Raw genomic sequence first — 26,115 nt, forward strand, 5'->3', positions numbered from 1 at the left:
AGAAAAGTGGTTACCAGTGGTTACCAGAGTTGAAAAGCAGTTAGCAGGGTAGGGGTGGGAGAAATAGGAAGGGGTTGTTGAAAGGGTACAAACTTTCAGCTATAAGATTAATAAGATCTGACGACCTAACTTATAACATCATTGTGGCTGACAACACTGCATTGTATAACTGAAACTGCTAGGGAAGTAGAATTTAAATGCTCTCAGGAGAAAACAAAGAAGTAAATATGTGAGGTGATGCATGTGTTCATTAATTTGATGGAAGGAATCCTTTCACTATACATGTATATCAAGTCATAATGTTGTACACTTTAAATACCCTACAATTCTATTTATCAATTATACCTCAATAATGCTGAAAAATGTCCATTTGTGAAGAGAGAAATGTGTGTTTAAAAACTGAACCAACATATGATAAACCAAATATTTGATAGTATTCAATATGACAATCTAAGAAAACATCATTACAATACTGTTAGACAGCTAGCCTGCTAGCTGACAGATCATTTCTAACACTTACCCAATTTTCAAAGATACCAGATAGACCTATACTTAAGATTTTCTAGGGTATGGTCAAGTAAATTACAAAACTGTGCCAAAACAAAGGGAATATTATTTGGAAAAAATGACAGTTTTATGTATGTTTAATAAATATGAAGGAACGTTATCATCAAAAATAACATATAAATGAACCAAACAGTGCTAAATAAACGAAAAACACAAAATAAAATATCCTAAAAATTACCTCCCTGATTTCTTGTTTTGTGGATCTCAGACAATAGCATTAAGATTTAACACAAAAAGCCCAGAGTTTTAAAGAACTTTTAAATCCCTTAAGAACTTAATAAGTTACTCAATACCAACACAAAGAAGATATTAAAGGGAAATAGTTGCAAAAAGCAGAGAATAAGGGACAAACAATAAAGTTTCAAGATTTCTAGATATTAAAGGTCATTAAATTCCAGAAAGTCTAAAGCCCCGACACGCAGAAAATGGCAGTATGCGTTGAAGCAGCGGCCAAGGTGGCGGCGACGGAGCCCAAAATGGAGGAGGAGAGTGCCGCGCCCGGCATGCCAAGTGGCAACGGCCCTCCAGGCCCGAAAGGTGAAGGAAAACAACCTGCTCAGAATGAGAAGAGGAAGGAGAAAAACATCAAAAGAGAGGCAATCGCTTTGAGCCATATGCCAATCCAACTAAAAGATACAGAGCCTTCATTACAAACATACCTTTTGATGCGAGATGGCAGTCACATAAAGATCTGGTTAAAGAAAAAGTTGGACGCTGAAGGAAAGTCAAGGGGATGAGCTGTTGTTGAATTCAAGATGGAAGAGAGCATGAAAAACGCTGCTGAAGTTCTAAACAAGCATAGTCTGACCACTGAAAGTCAAAGAAGATCCTGATGGTGAACATGCCCGGAGAGCAGTGCAAAAGGCTGGAAGACTGGGAAGCACAGTATTTGTAGCAAATCTGGATTATAAAGTTGGCTGGTAGAAACTGAAGGAAGTTTTTAGTATGGCTGGTTTGGTGGTCAGAGCACACATTCTTGAGGATAAAGATGGAAAAAGTCGTGGAATAGGCACTGTGACTTTTGAACAGTCCATTGAAGCCATGCAAACTATATCTATGTTTAGTGGCCAGCTGCTGTTTGAGACCAATGCACGGGAAAATGGATAAGAGGGCCTTACCAAAGGGAGATATTTTCCCTCCTGAGCATCTGCAACAACTTCCCCATGGACTTGGTGGTATTGGCATGGGGTTAGGACCAGGAGGGCAGCCTACTGATGCCAACCATTTGAATAAAGGCATTGGAATGGGCAACCTGGGACCTGCGGAATGGGAATGGAAGGCATAGGATTTGGAACAAATAAAATGGGAGGCATGGAAGGACCTATTGGTGGTGGTATGAAAAATATGGGTCGATTTGGATCTGGGATGAACATGGGCAGAATAAATGGTGGAGGTGGAGGCAGTGTCCCTGGAATCAAGAGGATGGGCCCCAACACTGACCGCATGGCTGAGGGGGGGAGAGGGGCGGGGTGGGGACAGGGCAGACAGCATGGAACGCATGGGGGCAGGCCTAGGCCACAGCATGGATCATGTGGGCTCTGGCATCGAGCACATGGACCCCCTGGGCCTTGAGCACACGGGCCAGATCACGGAGCGCATCAGCTCCAACGTGGAGCGCATGTGTGCCAGGATGGTCTTTGGCCATGCCCATTGACCATGTAGGCCAGAACATCGGGCACATGGGCTCTGGTGTGGAGCGCACGGGCCCTGTCATCAAGCACATGGTGCCCCCAGGCATGGGGACAGGCCTGGAGAGCACAGGCCCTGTGATGGACCACACAGCCACCAGCCTGGAGTGCATGGGCCTGAGGCATATGAGCACCAACAGTCTCCAGCGTATGGCCCTGGAGCGCATGGGCGCCAACAGCCTGGAACGCATAGGTCCTGCCATGGGCCCAGCCCTGGACGCTGGCATTGAGCTCATGGGCCTGGCCATGGGTGGCGGTGGCAGTGTCAGCTTTGACCGTGCCATCAAGATGGAGCATGGCAACTTTGGAGGAAGTTTCACAGGTTCCTTTGGTGGAACTGGAGGCCATGCCCCTGGGGTGGCCAGGAAAGCATGCCAGATATTTGTGACAAACCTCCCATTTGATTTTACATGGAAGATGCTAAAAGACAAGTTCAACGAATGCAGCCACGTGCTGTATGCCACCATCAAGATGGAGAATGGGAAGCCAAAGGGGTGCAGTGTGGTTAAGTTTGAGTTGCCAGAGGTGGCTGAGAGAGCCTGCTAGATGATGAATGGGATGAAGCTGAGTGGCAGAAAGACTGATGTTCAAATCAATAGAAATGCTTAAGCAGTAATCTAGAAATGTTCCAAACACAAAGCTCATAATCCTCACCACCCAGTTACCACTTCACCCCACCTCTGCTCACAGAGTTATATTAACTGAGTAAGCAACATGTGGGAAGGCAAGGATGGTACCAGAAAACACAGGGAAATCTAGAGCTTCACATTTCTTACATCCTAGAGCCCTGCTAGAAGAGCAGAGAATCAGAAATTATGAGAAGACATGTAATAAAAGGGGGGAAAAGTAACTTATATATCAAAAAATCAACAGTAATAGAAGATTCACAGATGAGCTAATTGTCCAAATTAGCAGACAAAAACAGTAAAATAAATACTAAATATAAGAATTTAGAAGACTAGAAGAAATTCAGCAATGAGAACTCTAAAAAGAATCAGAAATTTCAGTGTGGAACATAAGGTATCAGAAATGAGGAACATACTGTATGGTCTTAAAAGGAGACAGATGAAAGAGAAGATAGCATTAAAGAAATCAAACTATCAAAGGAGAAAAAAAAGTTTCAGAGACAAATGATCAAATCTAACAAAAGCATAACTGGATTCCCAAAAGAAAAGAGACAAATTATGAAGCAGAAAAAATATTTGAAGAGATCAAGTATAAGAGCTTTCCAAAATTCAAAAAAGGAAAAAATCCAAACCAAGGTCCAAGAAGCTCAGTAAACCCCAAGAATGAAAAAATTGACACACGCACCCCAAAATCCTCTCCTGAACACTACACAGACTCAACAACAACAACAAATATTAAGAGCAACTAAAAAAACAATACACATTGCATTCAGGGGATGCAACAGAAACACAGGTGATTTTTTTCAGTTCATTTTTACTGGAATACTGATGCTTTACAATGTTGTGTTAGTTTCTGCTGTTCAGCAAAGCAGATCAGTTATGCATATACACATATCCACTCTTTTTTAGCTTTCTTTCCCGTTTAAGTTACCATAGAGGAGTAGAGCTTCCTGTGTTACACAGTAGGTTCTCATTAGTTATCTATTATATACATGGTAGTGTGTGTATGTGTGCAAGGACGAGTAAGTGTGCACATGCTCAATTGTGTCCAACTCTTTGTGACCCCCATGGACTGTAGCCCACCGGGCTCCTCTGACCATAGGATTTTTCCAGTAAGAATACTGGAGTGGGTTACCATTTCCTTCTCTAGGAGATCTTCCCAACCCAGGGATCAAACCTGCACTGGCAGGCAGATTCTTTAACACTGAGCCATCTGGCAAGCCCACATAGTAGTATATATATATGTCAATCTCTAACTTCCAATTTATCCCACTCCCTCCCCACAACCCATAACCATAATCTTGTTTTCTACATGTGTGACTCTATTTCTGCTTTGCAAATAAGTTTCTGTGTACCATTTTTGAGATTCCACGTATAAGTGATATTGTATGATATTCACAGCTGGTTTCTCATCAAAAACAATACAAGCAGAAGATAATGAAATAACATTATTAAAGTTATGGGAAAGACAGAAACTAAACAGATCTAGAATTTTATATCTAGTGAAAAATATTCTTTTAAATGAAGGTGCAATAAATGCACACTTAGATAAGTAAAAGCTAAAACTATTGCCAGAAAGCCTGCACAATAATAAATATAAAAGTAAGTTCTTCAGGCTGAAGACAAATGATCCTTGATGGAGACCCAGTTATGAAGGAGGAAAAAAAGAGCACCAAACAGTTTAAATAGGTGGATAAATATAAAAGACTCTTGCAAAATGTATTTAAAGGATTTTGAATTTAAACAAAATGTGGTAATACCATATTAAGGGATTTATAAAATATGTAGGAATAAAATACAATATATAACAATAGCACAAAAAAGAGAATGCGGTAAGTGGAATAATACTGTTGTAAACTATAGAAAGTAAAGAGGAACTAAAAAGCCTCCTGATGAAAGTGAAAGAGGAAAGTGAAAAAGCTGGCTTAAAGCTCAACATTCAGAAAACTAAGATCATGATATCTGGTCCCATCACTTCATGGGAAATAGATGGGGAAACAGTAGAAACAGTGTCAGACTTTATTTTTTGGGGCTTCAAAATCACTGCAGATGGTGATTTCAGCCATGAAATTAAAAGACACTTACTCCTTGAAAGGAAAGTTATGACCAACCTACATAGCATATTCAAAAGCAGAGACATTACTTTGCCAACAAAGGTCCGTCTAATCAAGGCTATGGTTTTTCCGGTGGTCATGTATGGATGTGAGAATTGGACTGTGAAGAAAGTTGAGCACCAAAGAATTGATGCTTCTGAACTGTGGTGTTGGAGAAGACTCTTGAGAGTCCCTTGGACTGCAAGGAGATCCAACCAGTCCATTCTAAAGGAGATCAATCCTGGGTGTTCTTTGGAAGGACTGGTGCTGAAGCTAAAACTCCAATACTTTGGTTAACTCATTGGAAAAGACCCTGCTTCTGGGAGGGATTGGGGGCAGGAGGAGAAAGGGATGACAGAGGATGAGATGGCTGGATGGCATCACCGACTCGATGGACATGAGTTTGGGTGAACTCCAGGAGTTGGTGATGGACAGGGAGGCCTGGCGTGCTGCGATTCATGGCGTCGCAAAGAGTCTGACACAACTGAGCGACTGAACTGAACTGAAAGTATAAAAATTGTTAACTAGTACTAGATAGGCTTCCCAAGTGATGCAGTGATAAAGAATCTCCCTGTCAGTGCAGGAGACTCAAAAGATACAGGTTCAATCCCTGGGTCGGGAAGATCCCCTGAAGAGGGAAATGGCAACCCACTCCAGTGTTCTTGTGTGAAAAATCCCATGGACAGAGGAGCTTGGCAGGCTACAGTCCATGGGGTCTCAAAGAGTTGTACATGACTGAGTGACTGAGCACGCACACACACACACACACACACACACACACACACACACACACACTATATGGATATGCTACAAATATTGAAACATATATATTAAAATTTTAGACTGTCTAATAAAAAAATTACTGTTATTAAAAGAAGACCCCATGGACTGTATCCTGCCAGGCTCCTCTGTACATGGGATTTTCCAGGTCAGAATACTGGAGTGGGTAGGCATTCCCTTCTCCAGGAGATCTTCCCAACTCAGGGATCAAACCCAGGTTTCCCAGATTGCAGGTGGATTCTTTACTATCTGAGCCACCAAAGAAGCCCAGTAAAAAATTGGTATATAAAAATTAAGACTAAAGCAAAAAGCTCATTGAGAAGATGAAATAGATTTCTAAAAATTGCTGAATGAACCCAAAAAAAGAAAGGAGGAACAAATGAATAAAGAACAGCTACAACAAATAAAGAAGAAACACACAATTTAAATGCAGCCATATGAGGATTTATGATAAATGCAAATGAACTAACAATACCATGTAAAAGATAGATACTGTCAAAATGGATTTACAAAAAAAATTTTTTTAAAGAAAGACTAAATCTATGCTATGTAATAGAAACACACTTTAAAGAACACAGAGAGGCTAACATTAAAAATGCGGAAGATACCAGCCAAGATGGCAGAATTGAAAGATCCTGAGCTCGGCTGCTCTAATGACACACCAAAATTACAACAGAACAGCTATTGATGAAAATGACTGGAAGCTATCAGATGAGATCTTCTACAAATTAAAGATATTAAAGAAGGAACCACAACAAGATGGGCAGGAGGGGCAGAGACACAGTATAGTCAAGGCCCATACCCCAAATGGGTGACCCATAAATGGAAGAATAATTACAACTGCAGACGTTCTCCCCTAAAAGTAATGAATCTAAGCCCCACAGCAGGCTTCCCAGCCCAAAAGTCCTGTACCAGTAAAACAAGTTACCTAAACATTTGACTTTGAAGGCCAGCAGGGCCTACTGTTGGGAGTCCCAGAAGGTTAGAGATCAAGACTCCACTCTTAAAAAGTGCACATAAAATCTCATATGCTCCAGGATACAAGGCAGAAGCAATAATTTGAAAGGCGCCCAAGTCACACCTATCTGCTGATCTTGAGAGTTTCCCAGAGAGATAGAAGGCAACTGGAGCCTACCCTGGGGAAAGAGAAAGCGGCAGCAGACAGTTCAGGGAGCTTGTTCTACCACATGGACATTGGTGCTGGCAAAAAAAAATTTAGAATCCTCCCCCTAGCTTATGAGCCTCAGAATCCAGACCTGTACCTACCCAATGGCCTACAGACACCAGTACTAGGACACCTCAGGCCAAGTACCTAACTACACAGGTAAGTACACGGCTCCATCCAACCACAAAGGCTGACTTTAGGCCCCTGAGCCCACAGCTGCCCCTGCCCAAAAGGCCCAAGACTGAACCTACATACCACTGTATAGACGCTAAACCTGGGATCCATGGGAATCTGCTGCCAGGGACCACGGGACCCACCTACACACAACAGTGGACAGGAACTAGAATTTCTGGTCCTGGTCACTAGCAATTTGTCTCTAGCATCAGGAGTAGCCTCACTCATTAGCAAGAGGACACCAGCCACAGGACAACTAGAGCCCCAAAGCCTGAGGACACAGCTAACCAACCAGCAGGCCAACATAAAGTTCAGGTACCATGAACCAAACAGACAACTGTGTCAGGAACCAGCCCACCCTCCAGCAGGCTGACACCAGCTCTGGAGCCTCTGGGCTGTGCAGCTAGACACCAGTACCCAACTCTACCTGCCAGGGGGCCAGCACTAGCCCTGGTGCCTGGCTTCACCCATCAGCGGTACCAGCCTGGGGATCTCGTGGAACCAACTCTACCCACCAGTAAGTCAGCACAAGCTGCAGGTTCCCACAGGATTATTCAGCCAGCTGCAGTGTGACCCAGCCCTGCCAATGAGGTGCCAGAAACCTTTGTACAAGGCAGGGCCTGGCAACCAATCAAACCGGGAACCAACCAAGCCTACCAGACCACCCACAGTAGCCAGTTCAACAAAACAGTTCAACAAAACAGAAGTACTCACACAGCCCACATAGGGGACATCCCTAGAGCATATAGCTCTGGTGGCCAAATGGAGGGTGGTCTGCTGGTACACACAGGAAGTCCCCTACAAAAGACCACATCTCCAAACTTGGGAAACATAACCAATCTACCAAATGCATAGAAATAAAACAACAAGTTAAGCAAAATGAGTCAACAATAAAAATGTTTGAAATAAAGGAACAAGATAATAAAACAAGTTAGGCAAAATGAGTCAACAGTGAAATATGTTCCAAATAAGATAAAAGCCCATAATAATTAAGGGAAGTGGAGATAACCAAACTATTAGAGAAAGAGTTCAGGGTAATGACTGTAAAGATGATCAAAGAATTTGAGAGAAGAATGGACACAGAGCGAGAAGACAGAATTTGTAACACAGAGTTGGAAAATATAAAGAGCAACCAACCAGACATGAAGAATAAGAACACATGTATACCTGTGGCAGATTCATTTTGATATCTGGCAAAACTAATACAATTATGTAAAGTTTAAAAATAAAATAAAATTTAAAAAAAGAGATAATACACACAAAAAAAGAAAAATACACAGTAGAAATCAAAAGCAGAATAAACAATACAAAGAAACCCATTAATGAGCTGGAAGAAGAGCAGTGGAAATCCTGATCCTGAACAAAAAGAAGGAAATAAAAATAAAAACAAATGAGAAAAGTTTAAGAGATCTCTAGGACAACATCAAGCATAGTAACACTTGCAATAGAGGAGTCCCAAAAAGCAAAGACAAAAAAAGGTGGGGACAGAGAACATATTTGAAGACATAATAGCTGAAAACTTCCGTAATCTGGGAATGGAAACAGACATTCAAGTCCGGAAAGAATGGCTAGACACATTTTAATTAAAATGGCAAAAATGAAAGATAAAGAGATAATATAAAAAGCAGCAAGGGAAAAAGTAACAAGTTGCATATAAGGTAACTCCCCTTAGGCTGCCAACTGACTTCTCAGTAGAAATTCTGCAGATCAGAAGAATGGCACAACATATGCAAATTGATGAAATTTAAAAATCTACAAGCAGGAATACTGTACCCAGCAAGGGTCTCATTCAGATTTCATGGAGAGGTCAAAATTTTACCGACAAGCAAAGCTAAAAGAATTTAGCACCACCAAACCAATTTTATAAGAAATGTTTAAAGGACTTTCTAAGCAAAAAAGGAAAGGCCAAAACTAGAAACATGAAATCATGAAAGAGTACTGGAAAATATAGGGTAAGATAGGAAATCAACCACACACAAAGCGAGTAGGAAGGTAGGAATAAAATCATTCTTACCCACAAAAAGGAGTTAAGGGATACATAAAACAATTAGATGCAAAATAAAATGTCAAAAGACGGTAATCATGAGGGGATGAGACTACAAATGCAGGACTGTTAAAATTAATTTTAAATTAAGAGATCAGCAACAAAACTATCATATATATCTCTCACAGTAATCAAAAACCAAAAATCTGTTAACAAATATACATACACACACACAAAGGGAATGGAATCCAAAAATAATACTAAAGATAGTCATCAAATCACAATAAAAAAAGACAAAAAAGATGAAGAAAGGAACTAAAAGGAACTACAAACACAATTAACAAAATGGCAGAAAAAGTACATATTAATAATTACTTTAAATATAAGTGAACTAAATGCACCAATCAAAAGACACAGAGTGGCTGAATGGATATAAAAAAAAAAAGACCCATAAATGCTGCCTACACAAGATTTATTGCAAATGTAAAGACACACAGACAGAAAGTGAGGGTATGGAAAAAGGTTTTATCATGCAAGCAAAAACGAAAAGAAAGCAATATTTATTTCAGACAAAATAGACTTTAAGACAAAGACTACTGAACAAGACAAAGAAGGCCATAACATAATAATCAAGGGGTTGATTTAAGTAGAAGATATAACAATTACAAATATATATGTACACTACATAGAAGCACTTAAATGCATAAAGCAAGTATTAACAGACATAAAAAAAAAGAAGTTGACGGTAACACAAAATTGGTAGGAGATTTTAAGACCTCACTAGCATCAATGGACAGATCAGGCAAACAGAAAATTAATAAGGAAATACTGCCCTTAGGTGACACACTACATCAGATAGATTTAATGATATATATGGAACACTGCATCCAAAGCAGCAGAATACACATTATTTTCAACACGCACATGGAACATTTTCCAGAATAAGTCACGTGCTAGGCCACAAAGGGAGCCTTCTTAAATTTAAGAACACTGAAATCATATCAAGTAACTTTTTGGACCAAAATGTTACAAGACAGAAACCAACTACAAGAAAAAAATGTTGCAAAATACACAAACATGGTAGTTAAAAAATCTGCTACTGAACAACCAATGGATCAACCAAAAAACCAAAGAAGAAACCAAAAAATACTTTGAAACAAATGAAAATAAAAATACAAGGCTTCAAAATCTATAGGACACAGCAAAATCAGCTCTAAGAGGGAACTTTATAGCAATATAATCTCACTTCAGCAAACAAGAAAAATCCCAAATGTACAACCTAACATTACACCTAAAGTAGCTAGAAAAAGAATGAACAAAACTCAAAGTTAGTAGAAGGAAAGAAACCAAAAGAATCAGAGCAGAAATATATGAAATAGAGACTAAAATCAAACAAACAAACAAAAAGAGAAAAGAATCAATGCAACTAAGATCTGGTTTACTGAAAATATAAACAAAATCAATAAACCCATATCCAAGTTCACCAAGAAAAAAAGAGAGAGAGCCTAAATCAATAAAATCAGAAATGAAAAAGAAGTTACAACTGACACCATAGAAATATAATGGGTCATAAGAGATTACCATGAACAACTATTAACATATGCCAATTAAATGAACAACCTAGCAGAACCAGGCAAATTCCTAGAAATGTACAGTCTCCCAAGACTGAAACAGGTAGAAGTAGAAAATATGAACAGACCAATTACCATCAACAAAATCGAATCAGAAATTTTCAAAAATTCCAACAAACACAAGTCTAGGACTTCTGAGGTGACATCTTCCAAATATTTAAAAGGTTAACACCTATCCAACCCAAACTACCGCAAAAAATTGAAGAGGAGAGAATGCTTCTAAACTCATTCTATGATACCGCCATCACCCTTTTACCAAAATCAGACAACAATATCACAGAGAAGAAAATTACAGGCTAGAATCACTGATGAATATCTTAGGTTGGTGCAAAAGTAACTGTGAGTTTTGCATTGTTGAAATTTGCCATTTGATATTGGAATACATTTTAAATAAATGTGGTTATGTTATACATCCTTTTAATGCACAGTTCTCACTTCATGTTTTTTGCTAATGACTTATCACTTGCTGTTTATTTTATATTTATTTTAGACTATGGAAATGACATTAGACAAAAAGCAAATTTGAGCAATTTTCTTATTTGAGTTCAAAATGGGTCATAAAGTAATGGAGACAACTCACAACATCAACAACACATTTGGCCCAGGAACTGCTAACAAACGTACAGTGCAATGGTGGGTCAAGAAGTTTTGCAAAGGAGATGAGAGCCTTGAAGATGAGGAACGCAGTCCTGGCCCATCAGAAGCTGACAATGAAAACTAAGAGCCATGATTGAAACTGATCCTCTTTCAACTACATGAGAAGTTGCCTAAGAACCCAACATCAATCATTCTATTGTCGTGCAGTATTTGAAGCAAACTGAAAGAGTGAAAATGCTTAATTAGTGGGTACCTCATGAGGTGACTGCAAATCAAAAAAATCGCCATTTTGAAGTGTTGTCTTCTCTTATTCTACACAACAACAATGGACCATTTCTCCATTGGATTGTGATGTGCAGCAAAAAGTGGGTTGTGTAAGACAACCAGTGATGACCAGCTCAGTGGATGGACTGAACTGAGAAAAAGTTCCAAAGCAATTCCCAAAGTCAACTTTTGCATCAGAAAAAGGTCCTGGTCACTGTTTGGTGGTCTCTTGCCCAGCTGATCCACTAATGCTTTCTGAATCCAGGTGAAACCATTACATCTGAGAAGTATGCTCAACAAATCAACGAGATGCATTGAAAACTGCAATGCCTACAACTGGCATTGGTCAATAGAATGAGCCCAACAATTCTCCACAACAATGCCCAACCACACATTGCACAACCAACGCTTCAAAAGTTGAATGAATCTGGCTATGAAGCTTTGGTCTCATCTCCCATATTCACCTGAACTCTCGACAACTGACTACCACTTCTTCAAGCATCTCGATGACTTTTTTCAGGGAAAACACTTTCACAACCAGCAGGATGCAGAAAATGCTTTCCAAGAGTTTGTCAAATCCTGAAGCATAGATTTTTATGCTAAAGGAATAAGCAAACATTTCTTGTTGGCAAAAATGTATTTGTTATAATGGTTTCTGTTTTGATTAATAAAGATGTGTTCGAGCCTAGTTATAATGATTTAAAATTCACAGTCCAAATTGTAACTATATTTGCACCAAGCTAATTAAAAGACGCTTACTCCTTGGAAGGAAAGTTATGACCAACCTAGATAGCATATTCAAAAGCAGAGACATTACTTTGCCAACTAAGGTCCGTCTAGTCAAGGCTATGGTTTTTCCAGTGGTCATGTATGGATGTGAGAATTGGACTGTGAAGAAAGCTGAGCGCTGAAGAATTGATGCTTTTGAACTGTGGTGTTGGAGAAGACTCTTGAGAGTCCCTTGGACTGCAAGGAGATCCAACCAGTCCATTCTGAAGGAGATCCGTCCTGGGATTTCTTTGGAGGGAATGATGATGAAGCTGAAACTCCAGTACTTTGGAGTTTCATGCGAAGAGTTTCATGCGAAGAGTTGACTCATTGGAAAAGACTCTGATGCTAGGAGGGATTGGAGGCAGGAGGAGAAGGGGACGACAGAGGATGAGATGGCTGGATGGCATCACTGACTCGATGGAAGTGAGTCTGAGTGAACTCCGGGAGTTGGTGATGGACAGGGAGGCCTGGCGTGCTGCAATTCATGGGGTCGCAAAGAGCTGGACATGACTGAGTGACTGAACTGAATATATTCTAAAATCCTCAACAAAATATTAGCAAACAAAACTTAACAATACATTAAAAGGATCATACATTATGATCAAGTGGGATTTATCCCAGAGATGCAAGGATGGCCCAATATATGCAAAGTACTAACACAATAATGTAAACCAACTATACCCCAATAAATTCTTTTTAATCTGCAATGTTAATTGCAGATATCACACATTCCCTGACTTCACACTATACTACAAATTAACAGTTTGAAAAATCATATAAGCATATCAACAGATGCATAAAACATTTTGACAACATTCATATATGATAAAAATTCTCCAGAAATTGGGTATAGAGGTGATCTCAACATGATAAAGGCTATATATGATAAGCACAGAGCTAATAATATACTCAGGCTTCTCCAGTGGCTCAGTAGTAAAGAATCCATCTGCCAGTGCAGGAGACGCAGGTTTGATTCCTGGGTCAGCAAGATTCCCTGGAGAAGGAAATGGCAACCTGCTCCAGTATTCTTGCCCGGGAAATTCCATGGACAGAGGAACCTAGTGGGCTATAGTCCATGGGATTGCAAAAAGAATCGGACATGACTTAGGGACTAAACAACAACATTATACTCGATCATACAAAGTTGAAAGTATTTTCTCTAACATCAAGAACAAGACAAAGATGCCCACTTTCACCACTTTTATTCACCATAGTTTTGAAAGTCCTACCCTCAGCAATCAGACAATAAAAAGAAGTAAAAGGAATTTAAATTGGAAAGAAAGAAGTAAACATCACTCTTTGCAGACTATACATATATACTATACTTAGAAAATCCTAAAGATATTACCAAAAGACTGCTAAAGCTCACCAATGAATTTGTTAAAGCTGCAGGATACAAATTTAATATACAGAAATACACTGCATTTTATGCACTAACAATGAACTACCAGAAAGATAAGTTAAGGATATGATCCCATTTACAATCACATCAAAAAGAATTAAAATACCTAGTAATAACTTCCTAAGGAAGTAAAAGACTTGTACTAGAAAATTATAAGGCACTATGAGAGAAACTGAAGAGGAAACACACACATGCAAAGATAGATCATGTTCATGAATTGGAAGAATATTTTTTAAAATAACCATATTATCAAAGGCAGCCTGAAGGCGCAATGCAATCTCTATCAAAATATCAATGGTATTCTTCACAAAACTAGAATAAATAATTTTAAAATTTGTATGAAAACACAAAAGACCCCAAAGCCAAAACAATCTTGAGAAAGGACAGAGCTGGAGATACCACACTTTCTGACTTCACACTATACTACAAAGCCACAGTAATCAAAATAGTATGGTACTGGCATAAAAACAGACATATAGATTAATGGAACAGAGTAGAGAACCCAGAAATAAGCCCACACACTTGTGGTCAACTAATCTATTACAAAAGAGGCATTGAATACACATGGAGAAAAATCGTTTCTTTAATAAGTGGTGCTGGAAAAACTGGACATGTACATATAAAAGAATGATATTAAAACATTTCCTTATCCCATATACAAAAAATAGCTTGAAATAGATTATAAACCTAAATGTAAGGCCAGAAACAATAAAAGACATAGAAGAAAATATAGGCAGAACACTCCTCAACATAAATCCCAGCAATAATTTTCTCAATCTTTCTCCTAAGGTAAATAATACAAAAAGAAAAGTAAACACATAAGGCCTAATTAAATTAAAAGCTTTTACATAACGAAGGAAACCATCAACAGAAGGAAAAGACAACCTACTGAATGAGAAAAAATTTTTGTAAATGGTATGGCTAATATGGAGTTAATATCCAAAATATATGGATACCTCATGAAACTCAGTATCAAAAAAAACCAAAAAATCCAACTTGACTAAAAAATGGGCAGGAGACTTGAATAGACATTTTTCCAAAGAAGATATACAAATGGCCAACAGGCACATGAAAAGATGTCCAACACTGTTAATCATCAGAGAAATGCAATTCAAATTCTCAGTATCACCTCACATATGTCAGATTGCTGCTGCTGCTGCTGCTAAGTCACTTCAGTCGTGTCCGATTCTGTGAGACCCCATAGACAGCTCCCCTATTCCTGGGATTCTCCAGGCAAGAACACTGGAGTGGGTTGCCATTTCCTTCTCCAATGCATGAAAGTGAAAAGTGAAAGTGAAGTCACTGCAGCCTACCAGGCTCCTCCGTCCATGGGATTTTCCAGGCAAGAGTACTGGAGTGGGGTGCAATTGCCTTCTCCGATGTCAGATTGGCTATCATCAAAAAGACAACAAATAACAAATGCTGATGTGGCTGTGAAGAAAAGGAAATCCTTATACACTGCTGGTGGAATGAAAACTGGTACAATCACTGTGGTAAATAGTATCAATGTTCCTTAAAAGACAGGAGGGTATTCTCTGGCAATCCAGTGGTTGGGACTTTGCACTTTCACTGCCAAGGGCCTAAGTTCAATCACTAGTCAGGGAACTGGGATCCCACAAGACATGTGGCACAGCCAAAAAAAAAGTCTACAAATAGAATTATCAAATGACCCAGCAATTCCTCTCCTGAGTATATATCTGAAAAAAACAAAAACACTAATTTGAAAGATACATACACCCCAATGTTTATAGCAACATTATTTACAATGGCCAAGATATGGAAATAACCTAAGAGTCCATCAACAGATGAATGGAAAAAGAAGATGCAGTAGGGGGTTTCAGGATGGAGAGGACACATGTATGCTTATGGCTGATTCATAGTGATGTATGACAAAAACCACCACAATATTGTAAAGTCATTATCCTCCAATTAAAATAAATAAGTAAATGTTTTTAAAAAATTTAAAAAGATGTGGTAGGTATATACAATGTAACACTGCTCAGTCATATAAAAGTATGAAATTGCAACATCTGCAACAACATGATGGACTTGGAGGATATTATATTTGGTGAAATAAGTCAGGCAGAGAAAGACAAATACTGTATGTTATCACTTATATGTGGAATCTAAAAAATAAAGCAAACTACTGAGTACAACACAAATGACACTCACATATATAGAAAACTAGTAGTCACCAGTGGGAAGAAGAAAAGGGAAAGGGAAAGGGGGATAGAGGATGGTGAGGTACAAACTACTATGTATAATAAATAAGCTACAAAGTTATATGGTGCAGGGAATACAGCCAATACTTTAGCTGAAACACATGTAATATTGTAAATCAACTACATCTCAATAAAAAGTTAAGAAACTGATTTTTTTTTTAATTAATGGGAGTATATCAAAGGTATATAGAAAGCAGCCTTTAAAGAATTCACAATGCCCAAAACTAGAATGATCTCAGCATCTAAATAAAAAATACACTTTTGGATTACAATTCAAAGTATAAAATATACATAAGATCATGCTGATATAAATAAATCACTGAACCAATAAATTAATGATGGGGGGAGGCACAAATCTTCTTTACAGAAGAATTTCAGGTAATTTATATACATACTCCTGCCAGAAGGTGAAAGAGTATCTGCTTCTCCCCATCCCACCCCACAACACTACCTTAAGTGTAAGCTGAACTTAGTGACTCACTTCCAAAGAGGAAGAAGAGAAAAACCGTAGCTGTTTAGTGAAGAAACCTGGCAAATGGAACCTTACCCAGGTGATGAAGTGTCATACCACCAGTGCTGTCATGTGGATACCACACACTCCCGATATGATGATATTAAAAAGAACAGTTGACTTGTGTGGTATGGTTCCCACAAACCCACAATCCCAATCTGATTATAAGAAAAATTATCAGACAAACCCAGATTGAGGGACATTCTACAAGATACCTAGTCGGAAATTGTCAAGACTGTCAAGGTCATGAAAAATAAGGAAAGAGTGAGAGATTATCACAGATCACAGGAAAATGGGGAGACAAAACAACTAAACAATGTGCTATCCTAAACTGAATCAGTGAACAGAAAGAGGGAATTAATGGGAAAACTGGTGAAATATAAAGACACTCTGGAGTTTAGTTATCAGTGATGCATCCATGCTAGATTCTTAGTTTTGATAAGTGTAAATGTAAGATGTTAACAATGGGGGACCTGAGTAAGGGGAATGTAAGAACACTCTGTATTATCTGTGAAATTTCTCTGTAAATATAAAACTATTTCCCCTAAAGTATAATTAAATAGGCAAGTTCAGTTCAGTTACTCAGTCATGTCCGATTCTTTGCAACCCCATGGACTGCAGTACGCCAGGCTTCCCTGTCCATCACGAACTCCCGGAGCTTACTCAAACTCATGTCCATGGAGTCGGTGATCCCATTCAACCATCTCATCCTCTGTTGCCCCTTGTCCTCCCACCTTCAATCTTTCCCAGCATCAGGATCTTTTCCAATGAGTCAATTCTTCGCGTCACGTGGCCAAAGTATTGGAGTTTCAGCTTCAGCATCAGTCCATCCAATGAACATTCAGGACTGATTTCCTTTAGGATGGACTGGTTTGATCTTGCAGAGAAGGGACTCTCAAGAGTCTTCTCCAACACCACAATTCAAAAGCATCGATTCGTAATCAGACTAAACAAGTAAATGTTTAATAGTAAGAGAACTGGTAAAAAAAAATTATCATATATCTATATATGATATACCTATATCATGAGATACTGTATATAACCTTAAAAAATGTTTAAAAGGAAATTTAACAATGTGCTAAAAGCTTAATAAATAATGTTTTAAATGTGAAAATCAATATTAAAAACTATTTAAATAATATTTAATTCTCGTAAAATGTACAACACTGGCAGTAATGCAATAAAAAAGGAACAATGTAAATTAAAGCATTTCTGATAGTTTTTAAAAATTCTCCATGAGAGTTTTGAAAAACTCTCTTCTTGTTGCACCATAGAAGTTGAGTATCACATGCCTCAAGGTCAATTTTTTTATTCTATGACCCTTCTTTTGAAGTTTCTACAAAAGTAGCATCCTAAATGAGGCAGATGCTGACATTTGCCTATCCGAGATCAACTACCTCCTTCCATTCTAAAAGATTTTCATTTTTTGAAGAAAATCATAAATGGGTGCTGAATTTTGTCAAAGGCTTTTTCTGCATCTATTGAGATGATCATATGGTTTTTATCTTTCAATTTGTTAATATGGTGTATCACACTGATTTGCATGTATTGAAGAATCCTTGCATCCCTGGAATAAACCCAACTTGATCAAGGTGTATGAGCTTTTTGATGTCTTGCTGAATTCTATTTCCTAAAATTTTGTTGAGGATTCTTGCATCTAGGTTAATCAGTGATACTGGCCTATAGTTTTCTTTTTTTGTGTTGCTTTTGTCTGGTTTTGGTATCGGGATTATGGTGGCCTCGTAGAATGAGCTTGGAAGTATTCCTTCCTCTGCAATTTTTTGAAAGAGTTTCAGAAATGTAGGCATTAATTCTTCTCCAAATGTTTGATAGAATTCTTCCGTGAAGCCATCTATCTGGTCCTGGGCTATTGTTTTTTCGGAGATTTTTGATCACAGCTTCAATTTCAGTGCTTATAATTGAGTTGTTCATAATTTATACTTCTTCCTGGTTCAGTCTTGGAAGATTGAACTTTTCTAAGAATCTGTCCATTTCTTCCAGGTTATCTATTTTATTGCCATATAGTTGTTCATAATACTCTTTTATAATACTTTGTATTTCTGCATTGTCTGTTGTAACCTCTCATTTTTCATTTCTAATTATGTTGATTTGATTTACCACTCTTTTTTTCTTGATGGGCCTTAACACAGTAAAGGCCATATATTATAAACCTACAGCAAACATTATTCTCAATGGTGAAAAGCTTAATTCCCCCTAAGATCAGGAACAAGACAAGGATGTCCACTTTCACCACTAGTATTCAACATAGTTCTACAAATCCTAGCTACAGCAATCAGAGAAGAAACAAATAAAAGGAATCCAGATCAGAAAGGAGAAGGAAATGGCAACCCACTCCAGTATTCTTGCCTGGAGAACCCTGTGGACAGAGGAGCCTGGTGGGCTGCTGTCCATAGGGTCACAGAGAGTCAGACACTACTGAAGTGACTTAGCATGCATGAATGCATTGGAGAAGAAAATGGCAACCCACTCTAGTATTCTTGCCTGGAGAATCCCAGGGACAGAGGGCCTGGTGGGCTGCCGTCTATGGGGTCACACAGAGTCGGACACGACTGAAGCGACTTAGCAGCAGCAGCAGCAGATCAGAAAAGAAGTAAAGCTCTCACTGTTTGCAGATGACATGACACTGTACATAGAAAACCCTAAAGACAGTATCAGAAAATTACTAAGCTAATCAGTGAATTTAGCAAAGTTGCAGGATACAAAATCAATACACAGAAATCACTTGCATTTCTATATACTAACAATGAAAAATCAAAAAGAGAAATTAAGTAATCAACCCCACTCACCATTGCAACAAAAAGAATTAAATACCTGGAATAAACTTACCTAAGGAGATGAAGGAACTGGTATGGGGAGGGAGGAGGGAGGAGGGTTCAGGATGGGGAACACATGTATACCTGTGGTGGATTCATTTTGATATTTGGCAAAACTAATACAATTATGTAAAGTTTAAAAATAAAATAAAATTTAAAAAAATAAATAAATAAAAGGATATTACATATAAATGTAATATACTTATATGTAAAATCAACAAAAAAAATTATATAAGACACTAATGAAAGAAATCAAAGATGACATAAACAGATATAGAGATATTCCATGTTCCTGGGTAGAAAGAATCAATATTGTGAAAATGACTATACTACCAAATGCAATCTACAGATTCAATGCAATCCCTATCAAATTACCAATGGCATTTTTCACAGAACTAGAACAAAAAATTTCACAATTCATATGGGAACACAAAAGACCCCAAATAGCCAAAGCAGTCCTGAGAAAGAAGAATCGAGCTGGAGGAATCAACCTTCCTGACTTCAGATTATACTACAAAGCTACAGTCATCAAGAAAGTATGGAACTGGCACAAAAACAGAAATATAGACCAATGCAACAAGATAGAAAGCCCAGAAATAAACCCAAGCACTTATGGGTACCTTATTTTTGACAGAGGAGGCAAGAATATATAATGGGGCAAAGACAGCCTCTTCAGTAAATGATGCTGGGAAAACTGCACAACTACATGTAAAAGAATGAAATTAGAACACGCCATACACAAAGATAAACTTAAAATGGATTAAAGACCTAAATATAAGACCAGAAACTAAAAACCTCTTAGAGGAAAACATAGGGAGAACACTGAATGACGTAAATCAAAGCAAGATCCTCTATGACCCACCTCCTACAGTAACAGAAATTAAAACAAAAGTAAACAAGTTGGACCTGATTAAACTTAAAAGCTTTTGCACAGCAAAGGAAACTATAAGCAAGGTGAAAAGACAACCCTCAGAATGGGAGAAAATAATAGCAAATGAAACAACTGACAAAGGATTAATTTCCAAAATATACAGGCAGCTCATACAACTCAATCAGAAAAACAAACAACCCAATCAAAAAGTGGGGAAAAAACCTAAACAGACACTTATCCAAGGAAGACATACAGATGGCTAACAAACACATGAAAAGATGTTCAACATCACTCATTATTAAAGAAATACAAATCAAAACTACCATGAGATATCACCTCACACTGGTCAGAATGGCCCTCATCAAAACGTCTACAAACAATAAATGCTGGAGAAGGTGTGGAGAATGTAAATTGATACAGCCACTATGGAAGACAGTATGGAGATTCCTTTAAAAACTAGGAATAAAACCACCATACAACCCAGCAATGCCACTCCTAGGCATATACCCTGAGGAAATCAAAATTGAGAAAGACACATGTATCCATTGTTCATTGCAGCACTGTTTACAATAGCTAGAACATGGAAGCAACCTAGATGTCCATCGACAGATGAATGGATAAAGAAATTGCAGTACACACACACACACACACACACACACACACACACACACACACAATGGAATATTACTCAGCCATAAAAAGGAACACATTTGAGTCAGTTCTAATGAGATGGATAAACCCAGAACCTATTATACAGAGTGAAGTAAGTCAGAAAGAGAAAGATAAATATCATATTCTAACACATATGTATGGAATCTAGGAAAATGGTTCTGAAGGATTTATTTACAAGGCAGCAATGAAGAAACAGACATAGAGAATAGACTTATGGACATGGGGAAAGGGGAGAAGAAGGTGAGATGTATGGAAAGAGTAACATGGAAACTTACATTACCATATGTAAAATAGACAGCCAACGGGAATTTCCTGTATGCCTCAGGAAACTCAAACAGGGGCTCTGCATCAACCTATAGGGGTGGGACGGGGAGGAAGATGGGAGGGAGTTTCAAAAGAGAGGGGATGTATGAATCAACATATGGCTGATTCATGTTGAGCTTTGACAGAAAACAACAAAATTCTGTAAATTATCCTTCAATTAAAAAATAAATTAGTTTAAAAGAAAAAGAAAAGATTTCCAATTTTGTTAGAAGTAGCAGTGTGCTTAGGTTAAAAAACTACATTTTGAAATTGTATACAAAAATCATCTAGGAATGCTCTTTAAAAAAGTAAAGGTTCAGCTCGGTTTGCGACCCCCTTCACCTCTTACTCTTCTTCTTGACATAACACTGGAGACAGAAATTATGAGGAGAAAACACATATGGGTAAAAGCTACATGTTATGGATTTCTGGGCAGAAGTATAGAAGAAGACTGGGCCCCAACTGCATCAGCACTGAACTGCCTACCACCTTACTTTGTGATAAAGAGAAATATAACCCTCTCTTTTTAAATGCCATTTTTGTCTCTTTGAACACATGTATACAATCCACATAGTAAAGAACTGATGGTTATATGCCAATTTTTCTTATTATTTATCCTGTTGAAAAGAGAAGAAAAATCTACTTTTAAGACAGTCATTCAACTCAGCTGTATTTGGTATTTTTCAAGCCACAATACCTACTGGCTTTGGTTCCCTGGGACAGGTAGAAGAGGAAATGTTCCATTCTTGTTTGGGGGAAAGCTAAGGAGAAACAGCTTGAATTGTTTCATTATCATTAAAACAATGACAATACAATCAGAGATATACCTCTCAATTTACTCTCATTTAATGACTTAGTGTTCATGTAACAAAACATTTTACTGAATAGGCATTTGCTGTGCAGAGGTTATCTGGAGTGAAGAAGGAACAAAATAAGATCCCCTCTTTAGGAAGCACCTTCCTTTAAGTGTTTTAAACAGTCTTAATGAAATGAATCATGATGGGAAACAAAAACATTTTCCACTTTTTTTAATTGCTATAGTACTCAGTTATGGTGGTGCTAGTGGTAAAGAATCTGCATGCCAATGCAGCAGATGCAAGAGACCCAGTTTGATCCCTGGGTTGGGAAGATCCCTTGGAGAAAGAAAAGGAAACCCACTCCAGTATTCATGCCTGGAAAAGTCCCATAGGTTTACAGACAGTCAGACACTACTCAGCACTTGTCAGCAGAAACTCAGTTGCAATCAACAACAAAAACAAATACCTGAAGGGGGGAAAAAAACTCCACAATTTCCAAATAAGGAACTAAATTAAGGAAATTGTAGTACGACAAGACAAAGAATATTATATACTCAAAAAATAAGTATGGAGATTGTTATGCATACAGAAGAACATTAATTGAAAGCACAGAACAAAAACAATGTACATACACTCTTAAAGTTATATAAAACAAAGAATGCAAAACAAGGATCAGACAGGGTCATAAAATCTAAAATGGAATGTTTGGCCTTTTGTTCATATTTTACTATATATTACTAAATATGAAATGATGAAATAAACATGAATCTGGCAACGTGTGTGTGTATTCTGAAATGTTCCTACTGCAAAAAACCTAAAATGCTGGATAAAATAGAAATTTTGCTTTTTTAACTTCATATTAAAATGAATATCAAGCTTTCCTAAGCTTGCATGGAAGTGAGAAAAATCCTAAAAGGGCCAGGAATGAGAGCAGCAAGGAGGAAAGCTATCTTAATGGCCTAAAGCAGGAGTTGGAAAACTATAATCCACAAGCCAAATCCAGCTTATAATCATAAGCTAAGAATAGTTTTTAAATTTTAATAGTTGAAAATAAAAATGAAGAAATCTTAACAAATGAAAATTATATGAAACTCAAATTTCAGTGTCTATAAATGAAGTTCTTTACAATATACCTATGCTCATTCATTTAAGTCTTGTCTACAGATATGTTCATATCACAACAGCAGAGACTGTATGACCTGAAAAATCTAAAATATTTTCTATCTGGCCCTTCACAGAAAAAGTTTGCCAACTCTTGGCCAATAGCTTCATTTTTAATGAATACACAAGGGGGACAGGAAACAAAGCCTCTGGCTCACACAGGGCAAGGAATTAAACTGGAGATGTGGTACAAAGGCATAAGAACAAAGGGATACACCCTTAATCAAAAGCAAACTAGAGAAATATATATCCCACAAAATCATATAACATGGACCCAGGCCTACTTACACAATAAATATTCATGGGCAGGGGACCAGGTAAAAAGAAGACTTTCCTTGGGCATTTGTAGCTACTACATAGTCTACATATGGATCAGGGGCAGAAAAACTACCAAAGTGAAAATTTAGTTTACACTGATATCAAGTAATCAATGTTCCCCACCCCATGTGCAGCTACTAATACAGCTTTCTCATAAGAACAATAGCACCCATAAATAAAGTCCCCAAGAAACTGAGTTAGCAGTAAAAACAACAACAAATCATACAGTTACTCAAACCAACATTTCTTCTTAAAATATGTGTTAGCTAAAACATTAAAGCATCACTGAAAAACAGCACAGTGTTAATAAGCTACTGTGAAAATACCAGGACAAGTTTTAGAAGAAACCTGATACCCAGGGAAATAAGGAGAATACTAGAGCACTAAACTGATTTTGAACTGAAGATATTTCTCAATTACAATTCCAAAAATGTGAGGTTCATCTTGGGAGCCTAAAAGGGCAAAGAAAGCAGAATTTAAGGGTCAAATCCCTCCAAGAATCCAAGATTCTCTCCCATATGAAGTTTCAAAGAATAACTACACTCTAGAAGTAGGAATAGATCACTAAATCCTTACCATCCAGAGGGGAGTCCAATGAAAGTTACCTTGGTGCAGAGCAGAACACAATATCACACACAAAAAAAGAAAGTCAGGGGGCTGGATCAGGGAGTAGAGGAGTTAAAATAAACAACATTCTGAAGAAGCTGTATTCAAACCCAAAGCCTCAAAAGAATTTGCAGCCCATATCTGGGTAGACTACATGAGTTTGGTTTAAAAAGTCCTTTATTGGCAGTGTTACTAGGTACCTGACAGAAACAGACAAAATTCAGCCCTGGAGAAAGAAACTTTCATACAAGATTCCAAGGAATACACACAAACACACACATGAATACACATTTTTTTTCAAAGGTAATAGCCATGACAGAGTAAAGAAAACTAGGCAAAAAAGAAAATGAAGATCTATGAGTATGAACTAGCAGAAAAACACCCACAAGACTTCAACTGTTAGAATTAATAGGCAAAGATATTACAACTATTCTTTACCTGTTTTCAGAAAATAAAATTGTTGAAAATACCTTATAAAAATAGAAAACTATTAAACTGGTAGATATAAAATGGATAAACAACAAGGTCCTAGTGTATAGCACAGGGAACTATATTCAATATCCTGTACTAAACCACAATGGAAAAGAATATGAAAAACATATATATAGATAGACAGATAGATATGTAGATACACACACACACACACAGACACACACACACACACGTACACCCAGATTTGGGGAAAAAACAGAAATCCTAGAAAAGGGGGAAAAAAACTGAATTTTAATTTCAGTCTACATTACTGATAATGAAACACAACAGAAGAAAGAACTAACTGGAAAATAAATTGGAAGAAATTACACAGAATCAAGTCAGAAAAAAATGAAAACTATATAGCTGAAAATAACAAACATGGAGTTTAGAGTGAAATTAATCTAATACACATTTAATTAAAGCTCCTGAAAGAGAAAACAGAAAGATTGAGGCAAGAAAAATACTTAAAAAATGGCTGAGAATTTTCCAGAACTGATGAAAGACATTAATCCACTGGTTCAAACATGCAATAAATCCAAAATATATAAACGAAAAGAAATCTACTCACCAACATCTCACAATGAAGCAGCTGAAAGTCTAGGATATGGAGAAAATTTTAAAGCAGACAAGTGAAGAAAGATAAATTACATTCAAAGTGGAAATCAGATGTATAGCTAATTTTAAACCATCAAAAAACAAAGCTAGAAGACAGTGAAATACTGTGTGTAAAGTACTACAGGAAAATAATTGCAAGCTCAGAATTACACACCTACTTTTAAAAATAAGAGTGAAATAAAGAAATTTCAAGCCAAACAACAGAATTTTTTTTTACAAAACCTGAAAATGTTAGTTGCAGAGAGACTTCCATCAATGGAAATTACAAAGGACATTCTTCAGGCAGAAGGTAAGTGATCTCAAATGGAAGGTCTGAGATCGAGGGAAAGAAGGAATAAAAAGCCAAAATGCAAGCTGCTAATATAAACTAACACTTATTTTGTGAAACTATAATAAGGTCTAGCAGGAATAAAAAGAAAATTAAAATATAGAACAATGATATCACAAATCATGTGGAGGCTAAACAGAATTTTGGTGTTCTAAGGTCTTTACCCATCAGGAAAGTAGAAGTTTAATTAGCTTTAGACTTTCATAACTTAAGGATATATGTTATAATTTACAGGGTCAGCATTGAAAGAACAGGAAGTGTGTATAACTTTCAAAGAGGGAGAAATAATTGAGAGATAGTGGATAAAGGATTTTTAAAAATCAATCCAAAGACAGGCAAGAAAAGGAGAGAAAGAAACAAAGAAGAGCCAAAAAACAGAAAATACAAACTAAGATGACAGACAAAAATTCAAATGTACTAGCAATAAATTATATGTAAACTGAATGCCCCTGTTAGTAAATACAATAACACTGATAATGGATCCAACTGGATTGTTTTATATGTCCAGCAATATGCTCTTCACAAGAGACACATTTAAAAATTTATTTTCAAAAAAACCCTGAAAATAATAAAAATACTAACCATATATACACACATACTAGCATAGTTCGTTTAATATCACACAAAATATGAGGGAAACGATTACTACAGATAAAAGATC

General features: G+C 37.4%; 1 protein-coding gene and 1 pseudogene across 5 annotated transcripts in view; one reads left to right on the plus strand and one right to left on the minus strand.

Moving 5' to 3' along the window:
• The window catches only part of EXOC6B (exocyst complex component 6B), a 730,532-nt gene that overhangs the window by 462,558 nt on the left and 241,859 nt on the right, over positions 1-26,115 (minus strand). The gene's annotated exons all lie outside the window — the stretch shown is intronic.
• LOC147363579 (heterogeneous nuclear ribonucleoprotein M pseudogene) lies at positions 958-4,520 on the plus strand (annotated as a pseudogene). The gene is made up of 2 exons (XR_015135987.1): positions 958-2,132; positions 2,183-4,520. The product of XR_015135987.1 is annotated as a heterogeneous nuclear ribonucleoprotein M pseudogene (transcript).

Source organism: Bos grunniens, chromosome 11 (assembly GCF_055505025.1).
Source record: "Bos grunniens cultivar Pamir isolate PY7600 chromosome 11, Bosgru_T2T1.0, whole genome shotgun sequence".
NCBI classification, from domain to species: Eukaryota; Metazoa; Chordata; class Mammalia; order Artiodactyla; family Bovidae; genus Bos; species Bos grunniens.